General features: G+C 31.0%; 1 protein-coding gene across 1 annotated transcript in view; it reads right to left on the bottom strand.

Moving 5' to 3' along the window:
- The window catches only part of LOC128263888 (transcriptional regulator ATRX-like), a 449,251-nt gene that overhangs the window by 348,233 nt on the left and 76,067 nt on the right, over window positions 1-24,951 (bottom strand). The window lies entirely within an intron of this gene.

Raw genomic sequence — 24,951 nt, 5'->3', positions numbered from 1 at the left:
AACAACGGAAAATTTGAATTTTTACGCATGCCTTTCGGGTTAACAAATGCGCCCAGAATTTTGCTAAGAGCAATGGATGATATTCATAGAGAACACTTAGGAAAAGCATGCCACGTCTACATGAACGATATTATAATTGTTTTTAACACAATCGAGCAACATTTCTCAGATTTAACTCAAATAATAGGCATTTTACAAAGAGCAAATATGAAAATATCTCTCGAAAAATATTAATTCTTTAATACAAAAAGTCTTGTTTTTTATTTTTTTTAAGGGGGTAGGAAATGAAATCTTCTTTCCTGCGAACTACCACTTTTTTTCAAAACTATATATATTTTTTTGTCATCTTTTCTTTCGGGGTTTTTAGGTTCAAATAGACAATGAACCATATTTTCAGTCAATAAATTTCAGACACGAAATACGAGCTCTGGCCTGTCCATAAGCGGGAAGTTTAAAGATCGAGACGCTGTGGCAGAAACTCCATAAGTCCTGCGTTTTGTAAAATTGTTTTAAGATAAAATTTGTGTAACATCTTTTGTACTACCTTTAAAAACACGATGAATGCTTAATTATTTTCATAAAAAAAAATCATGAATAATACCTCAATCTTAACCGCGTGCATGTATATCCCCCTTCAGTACTTGTTTAACAAATGTGTCCCGTAAAAACTAAAAAGAGCCTCTAGAAATTTTGTAAACAAAGTTTAAAAAATGCTCTTTATCAACACATTATCATGGTCTAAGCAACTGGTCGCACTTATAATTTGTTGCTTTCTCCCTCAAAACTATTCGTACCTAAAGAAACAAGATTATTAATCTCTCATTCTTGTTACCACTCTCTTTTATGGCAATCGGTTTTTTGTCATTATGACGCGCGTGACATGCTTATTAGTACATGCCTTTAACTCAATTGTCCGTTATGTGTTTAATTAAAGACGTTATGACCTTTGTTCATTTATTTAAATTAATTCTTGACCTTAACTTGACTTCCTGAATAAATTTTAGAACTTTAGTTTATTCCACTGCTTTACTTGTATTATATTAATTTAATTAAATTTAACCCACAAGTTTCAAAAACACAATTTACATCGACTCTAAAACTTTAAAGGAGGATAGCATACCTCTTTGGGCATTATGTCCTATTTATGCTCAAAGAAGACAGTAATATTTAATTTTAATTTAACACGCATACAAACCTATCTTAAACTTATACTCAAACAAAAGCTGTGATTTTTGTTTTAATAAATGTGCCTTTTGAGATACAAATTTCTGCTCCAGATCGACTCCTTAACTCAAAAAACGAAACTCCAAATTTGTATATGGTAGCTATAGTTATTGTTGTAATCTAGGATTTTCACCAGTTTTCCTGCATATTTTATTGATTATCATCATCATCAGTAAAAAAGCTAGTTTTGCTAGAAAAAGATGCCGTGATTTCACCCTAAGCTTATATTCTAAACAAAGGAAAAGTTCTTGAAGCTCAAAGAAAAGCTTCTGGCCGAGGTTCGTTGGAGAAGATTTTAAAATTAAGTCGGCAGTCCATTTGGGATCGAGAAAGAGATCGGAAGTTAAGAATTCGAATGTAAAGGAAAGTAACTTGTATTAGTAAAACAAAAAAAAGGGTTTAACACCAAGTTATATAAAAAAAATATATATATTTATTTTAAACAAAATTACCAGTGACAAACTTAATCGTGATCGTGATTTAAAATTTTAAATGGAAATCAATTAATGCAATGATCCATTTAAATAGCTGGTAATCTATACTAAAGGTGGACCGAATAAGTTAATTCACAGTACAAGAACACACAACAAAAAACAAATAAATAAAGAATAATAAACCAAAAATAATAATTAAAGCATAATAAAAAAAAAACAATTAAAAAAAAATTAATTAAAAACATAAACATATCAACTGGAGGAGAATAAAAACGAAAATATTTCATTTAAACAAAGAAGATTGGAAAAGGAAGCGCTGAAGGGCATCCTTTCGCGATCATCAAAGAAGACAAGCTTAAAAATTGAAAGATCGTAAGAAATAAGAACATTTATTTTTAAGTAAAAATTTAATTTGAAAGATAAATTATATAATACATCCTGGAAGGCCTAGAAAATTTGTTGAATCTATTTAATAAATTAGAAATGACCAATACGCCATGCATAAATAAAATGGCGAATCAAGAATTAGAAAAACAAGCCTTTTTGACCAAAGAATTAATAAAACAGATTGTTTCAACAAAGGTAAATTCTTTAAACAGAACTTCAAACGAATGTCAACAAAGTAGAAGATTATAAAATTGAAGAAGTTGACAATTCGATAAAATGTGAAGAATCCTATGAAATCATTAAATCAGTTCTAGAATTTAATGGGGAACTTGAAAAATATGTGAGTTGGAGGGAAGCAGCAGAAAACGCTATGAGTCAGTATGTTCGAAAAAGGAAGCGATATTTCGCAGCACAATCAATATTATGGAACAAGATAACCGCAAAAGCAAATGATGCTTCAACCTTCCAAGAAACAGTCCGAATTTTGATGCTATTTTAGCCAGATTGGATTTCGTTTTTTGCGATAGAAGACCGCTACTCCTTATCGAACAAGAATTAAATATTCTAACACAAGTAAAACTAAGTGTAATGGAATACTAAAACCAAGTGTACAGGAAACTAACATTGCTGACTAACAAAACAATAATGACATATGTTCGTAATAAGCCAATCACTTCAGAAATTAATAATAGACATAGACAGAGTGCACTAAAGTTTTCGTAACTGGCCTTAACGGACCAATATCATCGACTCTGTATTCCATGAACCCAACAGACTTGCCTAATGCAATGGCGTTTGTACAGAAGATGGAAAGTAATAATATGGGAGCAAAATACGCTCACAATTTCGTTGGAATGAGTTATAGAAATTATAGTAATGGCCCAGAACAAAATAATAATTCTTTTAATCAAAAGACCACTATTAACAATAATTCAAATTATTTGAGATACAATCAAAGATCTCCGCAACAAGTTAAAAATAATCAATGGAATCAGAGTCAGAATAATAAATATCAGTGGGGACAAAATAATAATTGGAAGTCCAATAACAATCAGGTATAGTCTACTCCTGAACCCATGGAGATAGATGAATCAATCCTGTATCAAAATCGTCCTAACAATAATTTTAATAGGGGTAATAATAAGAGACAAATTTATAATACTTATTATACAAGAAATAATTACAATCAAAACCAAGCGCAAAAAAGCCTGCTCAAAATACTATGAGGGTAAAAAATATAGAAGAGGATCATTTTTTAGATCAGAATCCGGAGTTTGATTACTCTACTTGATGAGAACAGACAAAAAAATCGAAAAAGAATTAAAAGTTTAAATTACACAGGAGCAACATCCTGTTACATAAAAAGGGGAATTTATCAAAATAAAAAAGATCTCCCAATTTACAAGACAGTTTCAACCATTAATGGGTTTACAACAATAAAATATTATCAATAACAACAATAAAATATTATCATAACACAAGACAAGTATTTTATGAAATAGAAGGGTTAGATTCCGACCTACTTATAGGTTTTAATCTTTTATAAAAAATAGGAGCGGTAATTGATATTCAAAAAGGCACCATCAACTATAACGGGAAAAAGAAAAATTAGAATCCGACCTACTTATAGGTTTTAATCTTTTATAAAAAAATAGGAGCGGTAATTGATATTCAAAAAGGCACCATCAACTATAACGGAAAAAAGAAAAATTATTTTACGATGAGGAAAATTCGTTAAACCAATTTTCGCTAACAGAAGAAAAATTGTCCTTCCATTAAAAGAATATATTATAAAAAAAATACTTTGAAAAGCAAAGTGGAATTAAAACAAAATCACAAATGGTAGAAAAAAGTTTATTTAGCTTAGGATCACAGAATCTTGAGCAAGCCGACGTAGAATTATCCGTCAACAAAAAATCAAATGGTTTGGGATCTAAAAATCGTGAACACGCCGATGTAGAATTATCCGTCAAAAAAAATATATAGTTTGGGATCCAAACAGCCGACGTAGAAAAATCCGTCAACAAAAATTTAAATAGTTTAAGATCTAAATATCCTGCACACGCCGACGTAGAATTATCCGTCAACAAAAAAAAGGAATAGTGTGGGATCCAAAAATCCTCACCACGCCGACGTAGAAAAATCCGTCAACAAAAAATTATATAGTTTGGGACAAAAAAATCCTGAACACGCCGACCAAGAATTTTCCGTCAACAAAAAGTTAATACATTTGGGAACACAAAACGCTCAACGCGCCGACGTCGAACCATCCGTCAATAAAAAAGTAACAACTTTGGGATCAAAGGATTCTGAAAGAAATAAAATGAATAATATAAAAATATTAAATTCAAATCAAGTAGAAGAGTTGGAGAAATGAATAATTGAAATAATTGAAGAGGAACACTCTAAAATAAACCTCCAAATACCTTTTAGAACTGATATTCAGTGCGAAATAAATATAAATATCGATAGGGCAATTTATAGTAAGCAATATCCCTACGCCTTATTAGTTTCAGATTTCGTTAATAGTGAAATCAATAGAATTTTAAATGAAAATATTATAAGGCCGAGTAGAAGTTCTTACAATTTACCAGTACTGGTGGTTCCCAAAGGGGTCAAAACGAAGACGGGAGCCCTAAACACGGACTCGTAATAGACTATAAAAATTAGCCGAGAACACAATAACGGGTAGATACCCGATGCAAGAACCATCTGTTATATTAGCCAAATTAGGAAAGGCAAAATTATTTTCAACAACTGATTTGGAATCATGATTCCATCAAATTTTAATGAAAGAATCAGATATTGAAAAACATTTTTTTTCTATTAACAACGGAAAATTTGAATTTTTACGCATGCCTTTCGGGTTAACAAATGCGCCCAGAATTTTGCTAAGAGCAATGGATGATATTCATAGAGAACACTTAGGAAAAGCATGCCACGTCTACATGAACGATATTATAATTGTTTTTAACACAATCGAGCAACATTTCTCAGATTTAACTCAAATAATAGGCATTTTACAAAGAGCAAATATGAAAATATCTCTCGAAAAATATTAATTCTTTAATACAAAAAGTCTTGTTTTTTATTTTTTTTAAGGGGGTAGGAAATGAAATCTTCTTTCCTGCGAACTACCACTTTTTTTCAAAACTATATATATTTTTTTGTCATCTTTTCTTTCGGGGTTTTTAGGTTCAAATAGACAATGAACCATATTTTCAGTCAATAAATTTCAGACACGAAATACGAGCTCTGGCCTGTCCATAAGCGGGAAGTTTAAAGATCGAGACGCTGTGGCAGAAACTCCATAAGTCCTGCGTTTTGTAAAATTGTTTTAAGATAAAATTTGTGTAACATCTTTTGTACTACCTTTAAAAACACGATGAATGCTTAATTATTTTCATAAAAAAAAATCATGAATAATACCTCAATCTTAACCGCGTGCATGTATATCCCCCTTCAGTACTTGTTTAACAAATGTGTCCCGTAAAAACTAAAAAGAGCCTCTAGAAATTTTGTAAACAAAGTTTAAAAAATGCTCTTTATCAACACATTATCATGGTCTAAGCAACTGGTCGCACTTATAATTTGTTGCTTTCTCCCTCAAAACTATTCGTACCTAAAGAAACAAGATTATTAATCTCTCATTCTTGTTACCACTCTCTTTTATGGCAATCGGTTTTTTGTCATTATGACGCGCGTGACATGCTTATTAGTACATGCCTTTAACTCAATTGTCCGTTATGTGTTTAATTAAAGACGTTATGACCTTTGTTCATTTATTTAAATTAATTCTTGACCTTAACTTGACTTCCTGAATAAATTTTAGAACTTTAGTTTATTCCACTGCTTTACTTGTATTATATTAATTTAATTAAATTTAACCCACAAGTTTCAAAAACACAATTTACATCGACTCTAAAACTTTAAAGGAGGATAGCATACCTCTTTGGGCATTATGTCCTATTTATGCTCAAAGAAGACAGTAATATTTAATTTTAATTTAACACGCATACAAACCTATCTTAAACTTATACTCAAACAAAGCTGTGATTTTTGTTTTAATAAATGTGCCTTTTGAGATACAAATTTCTGCTCCAGATCGACTCCTTAACTCAAAAAACGAAACTCCAAATTTGTATATGGTAGCTATAGTTATTGTTGTAATCTAGGATTTTCACCAGTTTTCCTGCATATTTTATTGATTATCATCATCATCATCAGTAAAAAAGCTAGTTTTGCTAGAAAAAGATGCCGTGATTTCACCCTAAGCTTATATTCTAAACAAAGGAAAAGTTCTTGAAGCTCAAAGAAAAGCTTCTGGCCGAGGTTCGTTGGAGAAGATTTTAAAATTAAGTCGGCAGTCCATTTGGGATCGAGAAAGAGATCGGAAGTTAAGAATTCGAATGTAAAGGAAAGTAACTTGTATTAGTAAAACAAAAAAAAGGGTTTAACACCAAGTTATATAAAAAAAATATATATATTTATTTTAAACAAAATTACCAGTGACAAACTTAATCGTGATCGTGATTTAAAATTTTAAATGGAAATCAATTAATGCAATGATCCATTTAAATAGCTGGTAATCTATACTAAAGGTGGACCGAATAAGTTAATTCACAGTACAAGAACACACAACAAAAAACAAATAAATAAAGAATAATAAACCAAAAATAATAATTAAAGCATAATAAAAAAAAAAACAATTAAAAAAAAAATTAATTAAAAACATAAACATATCAACTGGAGGAGAATAAAAACGAAAATATTTCATTTAAACAAAGAAGATTGGAAAAGGAAGCGCTGAAGGGCATCCTTTCGCGATCATCAAAGAAGACAAGCTTAAAAATTGAAAGATCGTAAGAAATAAGAACATTTATTTTTAAGTAAAAATTTAATTTGAAAGATAAATTATATAATACATCCTGGAAGGCCTAGAAAATTTGTTGAATCTATTTAATAAATTAGAAATGACCAATACGCCATGCATAAATAAAATGGCGAATCAAGAATTAGAAAAACAAGCCTTTTTGACCAAAGAATTAATAAAACAGATTGTTTCAACAAAGGTAAATTCTTTAAACAGAACTTCAAACGAATGTCAACAAAGTAGAAGATTATAAAATTGAAGAAGTTGACAATTCGATAAAATGTGAAGAATCCTATGAAATCATTAAATCAGTTCTAGAATTTAATGGGGAACTTGAAAAATATGTGAGTTGGAGGGAAGCAGCAGAAAACGCTATGAGTCAGTATGTTCGAAAAAGGAAGCGATATTTCGCAGCACAATCAATATTATGGAACAAGATAACCGCAAAAGCAAATGATGCTTCAACCTTCCAAGAAACAGTCCGAATTTTGATGCTATTTTAGCCAGATTGGATTTCGTTTTTTGCGATAGAAGACCGCTACTCCTTATCGAACAAGAATTAAATATTCTAACACAAGTAAAACTAAGTGTAATGGAATACTAAAACCAAGTGTACAGGAAACTAACATTGCTGACTAACAAAACAATAATGACATATGTTCGTAATAAGCCAATCACTTCAGAAATTAATAATAGACATAGACAGAGTGCACTAAAGTTTTCGTAACTGGCCTTAACGGACCAATATCATCGACTCTGTATTCCATGAACCCAACAGACTTGCCTAATGCAATGGCGTTTGTACAGAAGATGGAAAGTAATAATATGGGAGCAAAATACGCTCACAATTTCGTTGGAATGAGTTATAGAAATTATAGTAATGGCCCAGAACAAAATAATAATTCTTTTAATCAAAAGACCACTATTAACAATAATTCAAATTATTTGAGATACAATCAAAGATCTCCGCAACAAGTTAAAAATAATCAATGGAATCAGAGTCAGAATAATAAATATCAGTGGGGACAAAATAATAATTGGAAGTCCAATAACAATCAGGTATAGTCTACTCCTGAACCCATGGAGATAGATGAATCAATCCTGTATCAAAATCGTCCTAACAATAATTTTAATAGGGGTAATAATAAGAGACAAATTTATAATACTTATTATACAAGAAATAATTACAATCAAAACCAAGCGCAAAAAAGCCTGCTCAAAATACTATGAGGGTAAAAAATATAGAAGAGGATCATTTTTTAGATCAGAATCCGGAGTTTGATTACTCTACTTGATGAGAACAGACAAAAAAATCGAAAAAGAATTAAAAGTTTAAATTACACAGGAGCAACATCCTGTTACATAAAAAGGGGAATTTATCAAAATAAAAAAGATCTCCCAATTTACAAGACAGTTTCAACCATTAATGGGTTTACAACAATAAAATATTATCAATAACAACAATAAAATATTATCATAACACAAGACAAGTATTTTATGAAATAGAAGGGTTAGATTCCGACCTACTTATAGGTTTTAATCTTTTATAAAAAATAGGAGCGGTAATTGATATTCAAAAAGGCACCATCAACTATAACGGGAAAAAGAAAAATTAGAATCCGACCTACTTATAGGTTTTAATCTTTTATAAAAAAATAGGAGCGGTAATTGATATTCAAAAAGGCACCATCAACTATAACGGAAAAAAGAAAAATTATTTTACGATGAGGAAAATTCGTTAAACCAATTTTCGCTAACAGAAGAAAAATTGTCCTTCCATTAAAAGAATATATTATAAAAAAAATACTTTGAAAAGCAAAGTGGAATTAAAACAAAATCACAAATGGTAGAAAAAAGTTTATTTAGCTTAGGATCACAGAATCTTGAGCAAGCCGACGTAGAATTATCCGTCAACAAAAAATCAAATGGTTTGGGATCTAAAAATCGTGAACACGCCGATGTAGAATTATCCGTCAAAAAAAATATATAGTTTGGGATCCAAACAGCCGACGTAGAAAAATCCGTCAACAAAAATTTAAATAGTTTAAGATCTAAATATCCTGCACACGCCGACGTAGAATTATCCGTCAACAAAAAAAAGGAATAGTGTGGGATCCAAAAATCCTCACCACGCCGACGTAGAAAAATCCGTCAACAAAAAATTATATAGTTTGGGACAAAAAAATCCTGAACACGCCGACCAAGAATTTTCCGTCAACAAAAAGTTAATACATTTGGGAACACAAAACGCTCAACGCGCCGACGTCGAACCATCCGTCAATAAAAAAGTAACAACTTTGGGATCAAAGGATTCTGAAAGAAATAAAATGAATAATATAAAAATATTAAATTCAAATCAAGTAGAAGAGTTGGAGAAATGAATAATTGAAATAATTGAAGAGGAACACTCTAAAATAAACCTCCAAATACCTTTTAGAACTGATATTCAGTGCGAAATAAATATAAATATCGATAGGGCAATTTATAGTAAGCAATATCCCTACGCCTTATTAGTTTCAGATTTCGTTAATAGTGAAATCAATAGAATTTTAAATGAAAATATTATAAGGCCGAGTAGAAGTTCTTACAATTTACCAGTACTGGTGGTTCCCAAAGGGGTCAAAACGAAGACGGGAGCCCTAAACACGGACTCGTAATAGACTATAAAAATTAGCCGAGAACACAATAACGGGTAGATACCCGATGCAAGAACCATCTGTTATATTAGCCAAATTAGGAAAGGCAAAATTATTTTCAACAACTGATTTGGAATCATGATTCCATCAAATTTTAATGAAAGAATCAGATATTGAAAAACATTTTTTTTCTATTAACAACGGAAAATTTGAATTTTTACGCATGCCTTTCGGGTTAACAAATGCGCCCAGAATTTTGCTAAGAGCAATGGATGATATTCATAGAGAACACTTAGGAAAAGCATGCCACGTCTACATGAACGATATTATAATTGTTTTTAACACAATCGAGCAACATTTCTCAGATTTAACTCAAATAATAGGCATTTTACAAAGAGCAAATATGAAAATATCTCTCGAAAAATATTAATTCTTTAATACAAAAAGTCTTGTTTTTTATTTTTTTTAAGGGGGTAGGAAATGAAATCTTCTTTCCTGCGAACTACCACTTTTTTTCAAAACTATATATATTTTTTTGTCATCTTTTCTTTCGGGGTTTTTAGGTTCAAATAGACAATGAACCATATTTTCAGTCAATAAATTTCAGACACGAAATACGAGCTCTGGCCTGTCCATAAGCGGGAAGTTTAAAGATCGAGACGCTGTGGCAGAAACTCCATAAGTCCTGCGTTTTGTAAAATTGTTTTAAGATAAAATTTGTGTAACATCTTTTGTACTACCTTTAAAAACACGATGAATGCTTAATTATTTTCATAAAAAAAAATCATGAATAATACCTCAATCTTAACCGCGTGCATGTATATCCCCCTTCAGTACTTGTTTAACAAATGTGTCCCGTAAAAACTAAAAAGAGCCTCTAGAAATTTTGTAAACAAAGTTTAAAAAATGCTCTTTATCAACACATTATCATGGTCTAAGCAACTGGTCGCACTTATAATTTGTTGCTTTCTCCCTCAAAACTATTCGTACCTAAAGAAACAAGATTATTAATCTCTCATTCTTGTTACCACTCTCTTTTATGGCAATCGGTTTTTTGTCATTATGACGCGCGTGACATGCTTATTAGTACATGCCTTTAACTCAATTGTCCGTTATGTGTTTAATTAAAGACGTTATGACCTTTGTTCATTTATTTAAATTAATTCTTGACCTTAACTTGACTTCCTGAATAAATTTTAGAACTTTAGTTTATTCCACTGCTTTACTTGTATTATATTAATTTAATTAAATTTAACCCACAAGTTTCAAAAACACAATTTACATCGACTCTAAAACTTTAAAGGAGGATAGCATACCTCTTTGGGCATTATGTCCTATTTATGCTCAAAGAAGACAGTAATATTTAATTTTAATTTAACACGCATACAAACCTATCTTAAACTTATACTCAAACAAAAGCTGTGATTTTTGTTTTAATAAATGTGCCTTTTGAGATACAAATTTCTGCTCCAGATCGACTCCTTAACTCAAAAAACGAAACTCCAAATTTGTATATGGTAGCTATAGTTATTGTTGTAATCTAGGATTTTCACCAGTTTTCCTGCATATTTTATTGATTATCATCATCATCATCAGTAAAAAAGCTAGTTTTGCTAGAAAAAGATGCCGTGATTTCACCCTAAGCTTATATTCTAAACAAAGGAAAAGTTCTTGAAGCTCAAAGAAAAGCTTCTGGCCGAGGTTCGTTGGAGAAGATTTTAAAATTAAGTCGGCAGTCCATTTGGGATCGAGAAAGAGATCGGAAGTTAAGAATTCGAATGTAAAGGAAAGTAACTTGTATTAGTAAAACAAAAAAAAGGGTTTAACACCAAGTTATATAAAAAAAATATATATATTTATTTTAAACAAAATTACCAGTGACAAACTTAATCGTGATCGTGATTTAAAATTTTAAATGGAAATCAATTAATGCAATGATCCATTTAAATAGCTGGTAATCTATACTAAAGGTGGACCGAATAAGTTAATTCACAGTACAAGAACACACAACAAAAAACAAATAAATAAAGAATAATAAACCAAAAATAATAATTAAAGCATAATAAAAAAAAAAACAATTAAAAAAAAAATTAATTAAAAACATAAACATATCAACTGGAGGAGAATAAAAACGAAAATATTTCATTTAAACAAAGAAGATTGGAAAAGGAAGCGCTGAAGGGCATCCTTTCGCGATCATCAAAGAAGACAAGCTTAAAAATTGAAAGATCGTAAGAAATAAGAACATTTATTTTTAAGTAAAAATTTAATTCGAAAGATAAATTATATAATACATCCTGGAAGGCCTAGAAAATTTGTTGAATCTATTTAATAAATTAGAAATGACCAATACGCCATGCATAAATAAAATGGCGAATCAAGAATTAGAAAAACAAGCCTTTTTGACCAAAGAATTAATAAAACAGATTGTTTCAACAAAGGTAAATTCTTTAAACAGAACTTCAAACGAATGTCAACAAAGTAGAAGATTATAAAATTGAAGAAGTTGACAATTCGATAAAATGTGAAGAATCCTATGAAATCATTAAATCAGTTCTAGAATTTAATGGGGAACTTGAAAAATATGTGAGTTGGAGGGAAGCAGCAGAAAACGCTATGAGTCAGTATGTTCGAAAAAGGAAGCGATATTTCGCAGCACAATCAATATTATGGAACAAGATAACCGCAAAAGCAAATGATGCTTTAACCTTCCAAGAAACAGTCCGAATTTTGATGCTATTTTAGCCAGATTGGATTTCGTTTTTTGCGATAGAAGACCGCTACTCCTTATCGAACAAGAATTAAATATTCTAACACAAGTAAAACTAAGTGTAATGGAATACTAAAACCAAGTGTACAGGAAACTAACATTGCTGACTAACAAAACAATAATGACATATGGTCGTAATAAGCCAATCACTTCAGAAATTAATAATAGACATAGACAGAGTGCACTAAAGTTTTCGTAACTGGCCTTAACGGACCAATATCATCGACTCTGTATTCCATGAACCCAACAGACTTGCCTAATGCAATGGCGTTTGTACAGAAGATGGAAAGTAATAATATGGGAGCAAAATACGCTCACAATTTCGTTGGAATGAGTTATAGAAATTATAGTAATGGCCCAGAACAAAATAATAATTCTTTTAATCAAAAGACCACTATTAACAATAATTCAAATTATTTGAGATACAATCAAAGATCTCCGCAACAAGTTAAAAATAATCAATGGAATCAGAGTCAGAATAATAAATATCAGTGGGGACAAAATAATAATTGGAAGTCCAATAACAATCAGGTATAGTCTACTCCTGAACCCATGGAGATAGATGAATCAATCCTGTATCAAAATCGTCCTAACAATAATTTTAATAGGGGTAATAATAAGAGACAAATTTATAATACTTATTATACAAGAAATAATTACAATCAAAACCAAGCGCAAAAAAGCCTGCTCAAAATACTATGAGGGTAAAAAATATAGAAGAGGATCATTTTTTAGATCAGAATCCGGAGTTTGATTACTCTACTTGATGAGAACAGACAAAAAAATCGAAAAAGAATTAAAAGTTTAAATTACACAGGAGCAACATCCTGTTACATAAAAAGGGGAATTTATCAAAATAAAAAAGATCTCCCAATTTACAAGACAGTTTCAACCATTAATGGGTTTACAACAATAAAATATTATCAATAACAACAATAAAATATTATCATAACACAAGACAAGTATTTTATGAAATAGAAGGGTTAGATTCCGACCTACTTATAGGTTTTAATCTTTTATAAAAAATAGGAGCGGTAATTGATATTCAAAAAGGCACCATCAACTTTAACGGGAAAAAGAAAAATTAGAATCCGACCTACTTATAGGTTTTAATCTTTTATAAAAAAATAGGAGCGGTAATTGATATTCAAAAAGGCACCATCAACTATAACGGAAAAAAGAAAAATTATTTTACGATGAGGAAAATTCGTTAAACCAATTTTCGCTAACAGAAGAAAAATTGTCCTTCCATTAAAAGAATATATTATAAAAAAAATACTTTGAAAAGCAAAGTGGAATTAAAACAAAATCACAAATGGTAGAAAAAAGTTTATTTAGCTTAGGATCACAGAATCTTGAGCAAGCCGACGTAGAATTATCCGTCAACAAAAAATCAAATAGTTTGGGATCTAAAAATCGTGAACACGCCGATGTAGAATTATCCGTCAAAAAAAATATATAGTTTGGGATCCAAACAGCCGACGTAGAAAAATCCGTCAACAAAAATTTAAATAGTTTAAGATCTAAATATCCTGCACACGCCGACGTAGAATTATCCGTCAACAAAAAAAAGGAATAGTGTGGGATCCAAAAATCCTCACCACGCCGACGTAGAAAAATCCGTCAACAAAAAATTATATAGTTTGGGACAAAAAAATCCTGAACACGCCGACCAAGAATTTTCCGTCAACAAAAAGTTAATACATTTGGGAACACAAAACGCTCAACGCGCCGACGTCGAACCATCCGTCAATAAAAAAGTAACAACTTTGGGATCAAAGGATTCTGAAAGAAATAAAATGAATAATATAAAAATATTAAATTCAAATCAAGTAGAAGAGTTGGAGAAATGAATAATTGAAATAATTGAAGAGGAACACTCTAAAATAAACCTCCAAATACCTTTTAGAACTGATATTCAGTGCGAAATAAATATAAATATCGATAGGGCAATTTATAGTAAGCAATATCCCTACGCCTTATTAGTTTCAGATTTCGTTAATAGTGAAATCAATAGAATTTTAAATGAAAATATTATAAGGCCGAGTAGAAGTTCTTACAATTTACCAGTACTGGTGGTTCCCAAAGGGGTCAAAACGAAGACGGGAGCCCTAAACACGGACTCGTAATAGACTATAAAAATTAACCGAGAACACAATAACGGGTAGATACCCGATGCAAGAACCATCTGTTATATTAGCCAAATTAGGAAAGGCAAAATTATTTTCAACAACTGATTTGGAATCATGATTCCATCAAATTTTAATGAAAGAATCAGATATTGAAAAACATTTTTTTTCTATTAACAACGGAAAATTTGAATTTTTACGCATGCCTTTCGGGTTAACAAATGCGCCCAGAATTTTGCTAAGAGCAATGGATGATATTCATAGAGAACACTTAGGAAAAGCATGCCACGTCTACATGAACGATATTATAATTGTTTTTAACACAATCGAGCAACATTTCTCAGATTTAACTCAAATAATAGGCATTTTACAAAGAGCAAATATGAAAATATCTCTCGAAAAATATTAATTCTTTAATACAAAAAGTCTTGTTTTTTATTTTTTTTAAGGGGGTAGGAAATGAAATCTTCTTTCCTGCGAACTTTTTTTCAAAACTGTATATATTTTTTTGTCATCTTTTCTTTCGGGGTTTTTAGGTTCAAATAGACAATGAACCATATTTTCAGTTAATAAATTTCAGACACGAAATACGAGCTCTGGCCTGTCCATAAGCGGGAAGTTTAAAGATCGAGACGCTGTGGCAGAAACTCCATAAGTCCTGCGTTTTGTAAAATTGTTTTAAGATAAAATTTGTGTAACATCTTTTGTACTACCTTTAAAAACACGATGAATTCTTAATTATTTTCATAAAAAAAATCATGAATAATACCTCAATCTTAACCGCGTGCATGTATATCCCCCTTCAGTACTTGTTTAACAAATGTGTCCCGTAAAAACTAAAAAGAGCCTCTAGAAATTTTGTAAACAAAGTTTAAAAAACGCTCTTTATCAACACATTATCATGGTCTAAGCAACTGGTCGCACTTATAATTTGTTGCTTTCTCCCTCAAAACTATTCGTACCTAAAGAAACAAGATTATTAATCTCTCATTCTTGTTACCACTCTCTTTTATGGCAATCGGTTTTTTGTCATTATGACGCGCGTGACATGCTTATTAGTACATGCCTTTAACTCAATTGTCCGTTATGTGTTTAATTAAAGACGTTATGACCTTTGTTCATTTATTTAAATTAATTCTTGACCTTAACTTGACTTCCTGAATAAATTTTAGAACTTTAGAACTTTCCACTGCTTTACTTGTATTATATTAATTTAATTAAATTTAACCCACAAGTTTCAAAAACACAATTTACATCGACTCTAAAACTTTAAAGGAGGATAGCATACCTCTTTGGGCATTATGTCCTATTTATGCTCAAAGAAGACAGTAATATTTAATTTTAATTTAACACGCATACAAACCTATCTTAAACTTATACTCAAACAAAAGCTGTGATTTTTGTTTTAATAAATGTGCCTTTTGAGATACAAATTTCTGCTCCAGATCGACTCCTTAACTCAAAAAACGAAACTCCAAATTTGTATATGGTAGCTATAGTTATTGTTGTAATCTAGGATTTTCACCAGTTTTCCTGCATATTTTATTGATTATCATCATCATCATCAGTAAAAAAGCTAGTTTTGCTAGAAAAAGATGCCGTGATTTCACCCTTAGCTTATATTCTAAACAAAGGAAAAGTTCTTGAAGCTCAAAGAAAAGCTTCTGGCCGAGGTTCGTTGGAGAAGATTTTAAAATTAAGTCGGCAGTCCATTTGGGATCGAGAAAGAGATCGGAAGTTAAGAATTCGAATGTAAAAGTAAAGTAACTTGTATTAGTAAAACAAAAAAAGGGTTTAACACCAAGTTATATAAAAAAAATATATATATTTATTTTAAACAAATTTACCAGTGACAAACTTAATCGTGATCGTGATTTAAAATTTTAAATGGAAATCAATTAATGCAATGATCCATTTAAATAGCTGGTAATCTATACTAAAGGTGGACCGAATAAGTTAATTCACAGTACAAGAACACACAACAAAAAACAAATAAATAAAGAATAATAAACCAAAAATAATAATTAAAGCATAATAAAAAAAAAACAATTAAAAAAAAAATTAATTAAAAACATAAACATATCAACTGGAGGAGAATAAAAACGAAAATATTTCATTTAAACAAAGAAGATTGGAAAAGGAAGCGCTGAAGGGCATCCTTTCGCGATCATCAAAGAAGACAAGCTTAAAAATTGAAAGATCGTAAGAAATAAGAACATTTATTTTTAAGTAAAAATTTAATTTGAAAGATAAATTATATAATACATCCTGGAAGGCCTAGAAAATTTGTTGAATCTATTTAATAAATTAGAAATGACCAATACGCCATGCATAAATAAAATGGCGAATCAAGAATTAGAAAAACAAGCCTTTTTGACCAAAGAATTAATAAAACAGATTGTTTCAACAAAGGTAAATTCTTTAAACAGAACTTCAAACGAATGTCAACAAAGTAGAAGATTATAAAATTGAAGAAGTTGACAATTCGATAAAATGTGAAGAATCCTATGAAATCATTAAATCAGTTCTAGAATTTAATGGGGAACTTGAAAAATATGTGAGTTGGAGGGAAGCAGCAGAAAACGCTATGAGTCAGTATGTTCGAAAAAGGAAGCGATATTTCGCAGCACAATCAATATTATGGAACAAGATAACCGCAAAAGCAAATGATGCTTTAACCTTCCAAGAAACAGTCCTAATTTTGATGCTATTTTAGCCAGATTGGATTTCGTTTTTTGCGATAGAAGACCGCTACTCCTTATCGAACAAGAATTAAATATTCTAACACAAGTAAAACTAAGTGTAATGGAATACTAAAACCAAGTGTACAGGAAACTAACATTGCTGACTAACAAAACAATAATGACATATGTTCGTAATAAGCCAATCACTTCAGAAATTAATAATAGACATAGACAGAGTGCACTAAAGTTTTCGTAACTGGCCTTAACGGACCAATATCATCGACTCTGTATTCCATGAACCCAACAGACTTGCCTAATGCAATGGCGTTTGTACAGAAGATGGAAAGTAATAATATGGGAGCAAAATACGCTCACAATTTCGTTGGAATGAGTTATAGAAATGATAGTAATGGCCCAGAACAAAATAATAATTCTTTTAATCAAAAGACCACTATTAACAATAATTCAAATTATTTGAGATACAATCAAAGATCTCCGCAACAAGTTAAAAATAATCAATGGAATCAGAGTCAGAATAATAAATATCAGTGGGGACAAAATAATAATTGGAAGTCCAATAACAATCAGGTATAGTCTACTCCTGAACCCATGGAGATAGATGAATCAATCCTGTATCAAAATCATCCTAACAATAATTTTAATAGGGGTAATAATAAGAGACAAATTTATAATACTTATTATACAAGAAATAATTACAATCAAAACCAAGCGCAAAAAACAAATATAAGCGCCACTCGGAACAAACCATCTGAACCACATCCACCGTTAAAGCGGGAACCAACTGTTTCAATTAATAAGCCTGGTCAAAAAACTATTAGGGTAAAAAATATAGAATCATTTTTTAGATCAGAATCCGGAGTTTGAATACTCTACTTGATGAGAACAGACAAAAAAATCGAAAAAGAATTAAAAGTTTAAATTACACAGGAGCAACATCCTGTTACATAAAAAGGGGAATTTATCAAAATAAAAAAGATCTCCCAATTTACAAGACAGTTTCAACCATTAATGGGTTTACAACAATAAAATATTATCATTTAATAACGATATTTAACACAAGACAAGTATTTTATGAAATAGAAGGGTTAGATTCCGACCTACTTATAGGTTTTAATCTTTTATAAAAAATAGGAGCGGTAATTGATATTCAAAAAGGCACCATCAACTATAACGGAAAAAAGAAAAATTAGAATCCGACCTACTTATAGGTTTTAATCTTTTATAAAAAAATAGGAGCGGTAATTGATATTCAAAAAGGCACCATCAACTATAACAGAAAAAAGAAAAATTATTTTACGATGAGGAAAATTCGTTAAACCAATTTTCGCTAACAGAAGAAAAATTGTCCTTCCATTGAAAGAAGGAAGAAAGAAGAAGAATGATTTTAAATAGCAAAGTGGAATTAAAAAATTTGTTAAACCAATTTTCGCTAACAGAAGAAAAATTGTCCTTCCATTGAAAGAAAGAAGAAAGAAGAAGAAAGATTTTAAATAGCAAAGTGGAATTAAAACACAAATGGTAGAAAAAAGTTTATTTAGCTTAGGATCACAGAATCTTGAGCAAGCCGACGTAGAATTATCCGTCAACAAAAAATCAAATAGTTTGGGATCTAAAAATCGTGAACACGCCGATGTAGAATTATCCGTCAAAAAAAATATATAGTTTGGGATCCAAACAGCCGACGTAGAAAAATCCGTCAACAAAAATTTAAATAGTTTAAGATCTAAATATCCTGCACACGCCGACGTAGAATTATCCGTCAACAAAAAAAAGGAATAGTGGGATCCAAAAATCCTCACCACGCTGACGTAGAAAAATCCGTCAACAAAAAATTATATAGTTTGGGACAAAAAAATCCTGAACACGCCGACCAAGAATTTTCCGTCAACAAAAAGTTAATACATTTGGGAACACAAAACGCTCAACGCGCCGACGTCGAACCATCCGTCAATAAAAAAGTAACAACTTTGGGATCAAAGGATTCTGAAAGAAATAAAATGAATAATATTAAAATATAAAATTCAAATCAAGTAGAAGAGTTGGAGAAATGAATAATTGACATAATTGAAGAGGAACACTCTAAAATAAACCTCCAAATTCCTTTTAGAACTGATATTCAGTGCGAAATAAATATAAATATCGATAGGGCAATTTATAGTAAGCAATATCCCTATGCCTTATTAGTTTCAGATTTCGTTAATAGTGAAATCAATAGAATGTTAAATGAAAATATTATAAGGCCGAGTAGAAGTTCTTACAATTTACCAGTACTGGTGGTTCCCAAAGGGGTCAAAACGAAGACGGGAGCCCTAAACACGGACTCGTAATAGACTATAAAAATTAACCGAGAACACAATAACGGGTAGATACCCGATGCAAGAACAATCTGTTATATTAGCCAAATTAGGAAAGGCAAAATTATTTTCAACAACTGATTTGGAATCATGATTCCATCAAATTTTAATGAAAGAATCAGATATTGAAAAACATTTTTTTTCTATTAACAACGGAAAATTTGAATTTTTACGCATGCCTTTCGGGTTAACAAATGCGCCCAGAATTTTGCTAAGAGCAATGGATGATATTCATAGAGAACACTTAGGAAAAGCATGCCACGTCTACATGGACGATATTATAATTGTTTCTAACACAATCGAGCAACATTTCTCAGATTTAACTCAAATAATAGGCATTTTACAAAGAGCAAATATGAAAATATCTCTCGAAAAATATTAATTCTTTAAATTAAAAACCTCCTTTCTTGGTTTCATTGTTTCTTTTAATTTAATCAAAACAGATCCTGAAAAAATTTCCACAATTTCAGAATTCACAAAATATTATAGAACTTCGAAGTTTTCTAGGCCTAACTGGCTATTAAAGAAAATTTGTCCGTAATTATGCAAAAATTTCCAAACTCCTTACAATATATTTAGGAGGGTAAAATGGAAATGTTTCTAAAAGAATATCTACAAAAGTTTTAATGCAAATGGACGATTCAGCTACACAAGCTTTTAACGAACTAAACTAGTTGAATCAGATTAAAGCGAAAAATTCACGCATTAGACTTAGCTATCGGGGCGGTATTATCACAGGATAATAAACCAATTACTTTCATTTCTAAAAAATTTATAAGACCGAGCAACTTTATGCCACAAACAAAATGGAACTGCTAGCCATAGTATGGGCCTTAAAATTTGATAAAAATCCCAACGTAGAAATGAAAAAAAAGGTATTCTTTCATAGAAAGTTTTACCCCAAAAATAATATATAAACCCGGTACAACAAATGTTGTAGCCGATGCATTATCTCGAATACAAATAAATAACATTACAAACAGTGATGTAGAACAAACAGAACAGTAGTAGCTGACAGTAGTTTTGAAAATGTAACACAAGAAATCCGTAAACCGTTAAATCAGTTTAAACAAGAACTGTTATTAACAACGGGGAGGGTTACAATACATGAGTCACTGGAAGTTTTTGGACACGACACATAATTGAATATGACACACTAGAAAATTTAATAACTATATTAAAGTATATTCCACCAAACATTATGGTAGAAATTCATTGTACATTAGAGGACTTATATCACATTCAATTACCCTTACAAAATAATTTCACTAACCAATTTCTTAGTACGAGAATCTTGCTTCAGGACATAGAAAACGATGAAGATAAAGCAAATAATAAGAGAAGAAACACACAGTCGAGCTCATAGGGGCTAAATAAAAATTATAAACAAATCAGTAGGTTATATTATTGGCCAAACTTTTTTAAAAAATTGAAAGAATATATCAAAAATTGTGTAAATAAATATAACAGGCACCCAATAAAAATTCCAATCGGGGAAGCCCATATTCCAACTAAAGAAGGAGAAAATTTACATATAGATATATACAATACTACGCGCAAAATTTAACATTTATTACTTGTATATAAAAAAAATTCAAAATAAGTTAAACATTTAAATTAAGGTAATGGAACTACTTCAACAATTTCCCCAAGCAAAAATAATTATAGCTAGCTTTACCTCGGCCCAATTTAAATCATTTGCACAAAGGTGTGGAATTGCTTTGCATTACGCAGACCCAACACATACTACTTCAAACGGACCAGTTGAAAGGGCACACTAGACATTAATTATTCCGAAATAGTTATTAGAGCCGCTCAAAAATATAATCAGATCATTCATTCCACAACAAACGAAAAACCAAAACAACCAAAAGTGCTCATGATAATATTCCCATTTTTTTGAAAAATACACAAACAAGAATTTTAGAAACACATAATGAGAACAGAATAGGAAAAGATTATCATGTACGACAAGTTATTTATGAAAAGAAACATGAGGAACGAAACAAACTTAAATCCAGATATAAAAAACTAGTTCTAAATGAAAATTTGGCTAACAAAATAATAATCAACAATTGAAATAGGATTATTCAATACAGATAATATTAAATTCTAATATAAACAACAATTTTGTATTATTTTTTCAGAAAAATGTTTTTTTAGTACTTTTACTCAACCTAATACTTTTAACAAGTTCTGAAATAATTGACTATACAAGTCACGAACATTTATTATTTAAGGACAATAAACACGTACTGACGTATGAATTATACGCTGTAGCGCTTGGTGCAGCTGCAGATATTCCAACGCCATCTAGATACAAAGTAAAAATCGATGACGCCATCTAGATCTCGGTAGGGGGAATTGATGGTCTGGCAGGGTTAGATCAATCGGGGTAACAGGGCGAATTGTCAGACTTTCCCTGAGTGAGAGAATTTCTCCAATTAGGTGGAGAGATAGGTTGCCGCCTTTATTGCGGCGTCACTAGCCGCCATTCCTAAGGGGTCAGTTGAGTAAAAAGTGGTGTTTGAAATCAAGTAATAAGTGAAAGTGCTCAATAAGCAGAGGCGGCTACCAACAGCAAAGGAGCCCAGAAGGAAGATTCCAGCGGGATTCCGCCTAAGTTCAGGGGTGAGTGAGAAGCGAATGAGGTCTTTTAGATTTTCTAAGGGGGCTCATCTTGTTGCATAGGTGTTGGCCAGAAGGTTCCGCCCCAAGTCCAAACACGCAACCCGTGAAATTGGAAGCAGGTACCAGTTTTTTTTTGCAGTGCTGTGAAGCCACCACAGCGCAAAAGCCACCAGAGATCGCCGCTCCAAAAAGGAGAAGGAGGAGACCACGGACGGACGGCTGGCTGAAACATAAGAGAAATCAGCGGTCAAGTCAGTGTCCGGCGGGAGAGCAAGCGTTTCGGAGAAGTCGTCAGTGGCGTGGAAAGTTTCGTCGTGCTAAGAAAAAGGCATATTAATTGCCCATAGTTTGTTCCTCAGCCCGACTAAAAAAAAAATTAAGTAGCGAAAAGCTGCAGCAATGTGCAGAAATTATTAAAATTAATTTAGTCTAAGTTTTTTTTATTCTAATAATTTTCGGTATACAAATGGAGTGAGTGATTTGGTGAGTGAGAAAAATATGGAGTGTGTGGCTATCTTGGTGTTTTTTTTATTGGTGCTTAAAAAGAAAAATGAATTAGGCTTGTGTTGACAAAAAAAAAAAAAATAGCCAAAGAAAAAAGTACGAGCGTTCCTTTAGCGGTATCGGGCAATGTTTAAATAAACAAAATTCTAGTTCTCCCCAAACAGCAGACTACCGTCGCCGAAAGCGCTTTCATCGATGGATGTTTAAAGAAAATTGGTGAGTGATGAGCTCATGAGAGCATTATTAAATTTAATAAATCCCAATATTGCCCCTATATGAATGTTCCTACATTGCGTATAGTTATTCATTCGAAGCAAAACTCTTAGCAATTCGGTTACAAAAAGAAAAGAAAATAAATCATACGCTACCGTTCGCTAGGGCCTTTGAAAAAAATGTAAGCAAAAGCAAAATAACGAAAAGAATTTTAATGCATATATATGAGCGAACGCAACCCAGTCGCCGTTTTAAAGTCTTCCTATCCTCACGCACTACGTCATTCGAATACTCTGCCTTAAGCAATTAATTGCCCGAGATAAATTTCATTGTGTCATGATTTACCATCAATTTCTTTAATCACATTTTGATAACATTAATATATTTTTAATTATTATTTATATTTACCGTTATATACATTCATGCATGTCGATTCCAATATTTATCTAATCTTAAGAGTATTATTTCGTCTTAGTTGTAATAAATCTGTTTATAATGTTTTAAACGCCAATATTTTTGCCGCAGCTAGCATGAAGCCTCTGTAGAGTAGGATATCTAGGCCTAATAAGGGGTCATCAATAATTGAGAAAATAAAAGGGTATGATGGCCATAGGTAGGGCGGGCAGAAGAATTCCTCAGTCATCGGAGGTGAACTGAGACTTTATTTAGGCTATTAGAAACCAATGTCCCTCACCACTATTCTTGTATGAGTTATCTACCTCCGGTTTTAGTAAGCTTGTCTTTCACGCGAAAATAAGTATTAGGATCATAAATGGCATCTATGGAATCTGAAGCAAGACCACATCCCGCTCATTGCCGACAAGCAGCAGCCGGACCAACGCTCGCGTGCGCTCAGTTCCATATATCACCATCTCGCCTGAACTCGGAATTATTCCTGATTCGTTACAACGCAGATTTATTTCACATAACTAATTTAAGTTTGTATGAAGAAATAATTAACACGGAAACGAGATCTTTGATCAAAACATCAAAAACAGACATAAAATGGAAAATTTCAATGGACTTGGAACTCATCAAATTAACTTTATCAGAAATAATGCCAAAAAGACAAAAGATGAGGAATTAATGAAATAGGAACTTTATGGAAATGGATAGCAGGTAGTCCTGATCATGATGATTTCACAATAAACTCAAAATTATTTAATGAAGTAAAATTTCTTACTGAAAGTTAAAAAAATGTAGTTTTAAACGAGGAAACAATTTTTCGAAAACATCGTTTGCGGTTACTCACATTTGACTTACAAAATTTATTAGATACCATTATCGTAGCAAAAGCAAAAATTGTTAATACAAAATTATAAACGAGAATGAAATGAAAAAATTTTACAATCATGAAAAACAATTTGTAGTATTATCTGACCTAATGGACATATCAACTTTTACAATTTTACTAAATAATGATTTACGTGTAGTTTACATAAAATATCCCATGATTAACGGTAAATGTGACCTTTACAAAACAAAAGCTATTGCAAAATTCGATGGAAAATTGCAAAAACAAATATATCTAATGACTAATTTTAAGAAAGAAATGTTTAACAACTATTGTGAATAAAGTTTTGAAACTAATTATTTTATAAAGTTATTAAACGGCGAAAAAGCCAACTGCTCTAAAATAAGAGAAATTAATAATAAAATAGATATCTTACAGGATGGTGCCATTTTAATAACAGGAACAAATATAGTAGACAACACTCAATTAAAAGGTTCATATTTAATTTTGTTCAGTGATTCAATCATTATAAATAACAACACCTACATTAACAGCGAAAACAAAATATTGAACTATATAGCATAAATTCATAAATTATGACATTTCCGAATATTTTAAATAATTCGGAGCTTACTCAATATAAACATTATCAATCAATTTAAAAAAATTAATAATACCAAAATATCAATTATTTTTATAATTTTTATCATTATATTTTTAATAATATATAATATATATAAAATACAGTAATTTTATTTTTGTAACCACAAAACAACGTCCAGAACTAGAAATCAGTACAAACAAAGAAACAATTTTAAAAGAAGAAAATACAAACAAAGAAGAAACTTTTAAAGAAA

This window comes from Drosophila gunungcola, unplaced genomic scaffold (genome assembly GCF_025200985.1).
Source record: "Drosophila gunungcola strain Sukarami unplaced genomic scaffold, Dgunungcola_SK_2 000025F, whole genome shotgun sequence".
Taxonomy (NCBI): Eukaryota; Metazoa; Arthropoda; class Insecta; order Diptera; family Drosophilidae; genus Drosophila; species Drosophila gunungcola.
The sequence above is the reverse complement of the archived record's forward strand: the minus strand, read 5'-3'. Positions and strand labels throughout refer to the sequence as shown.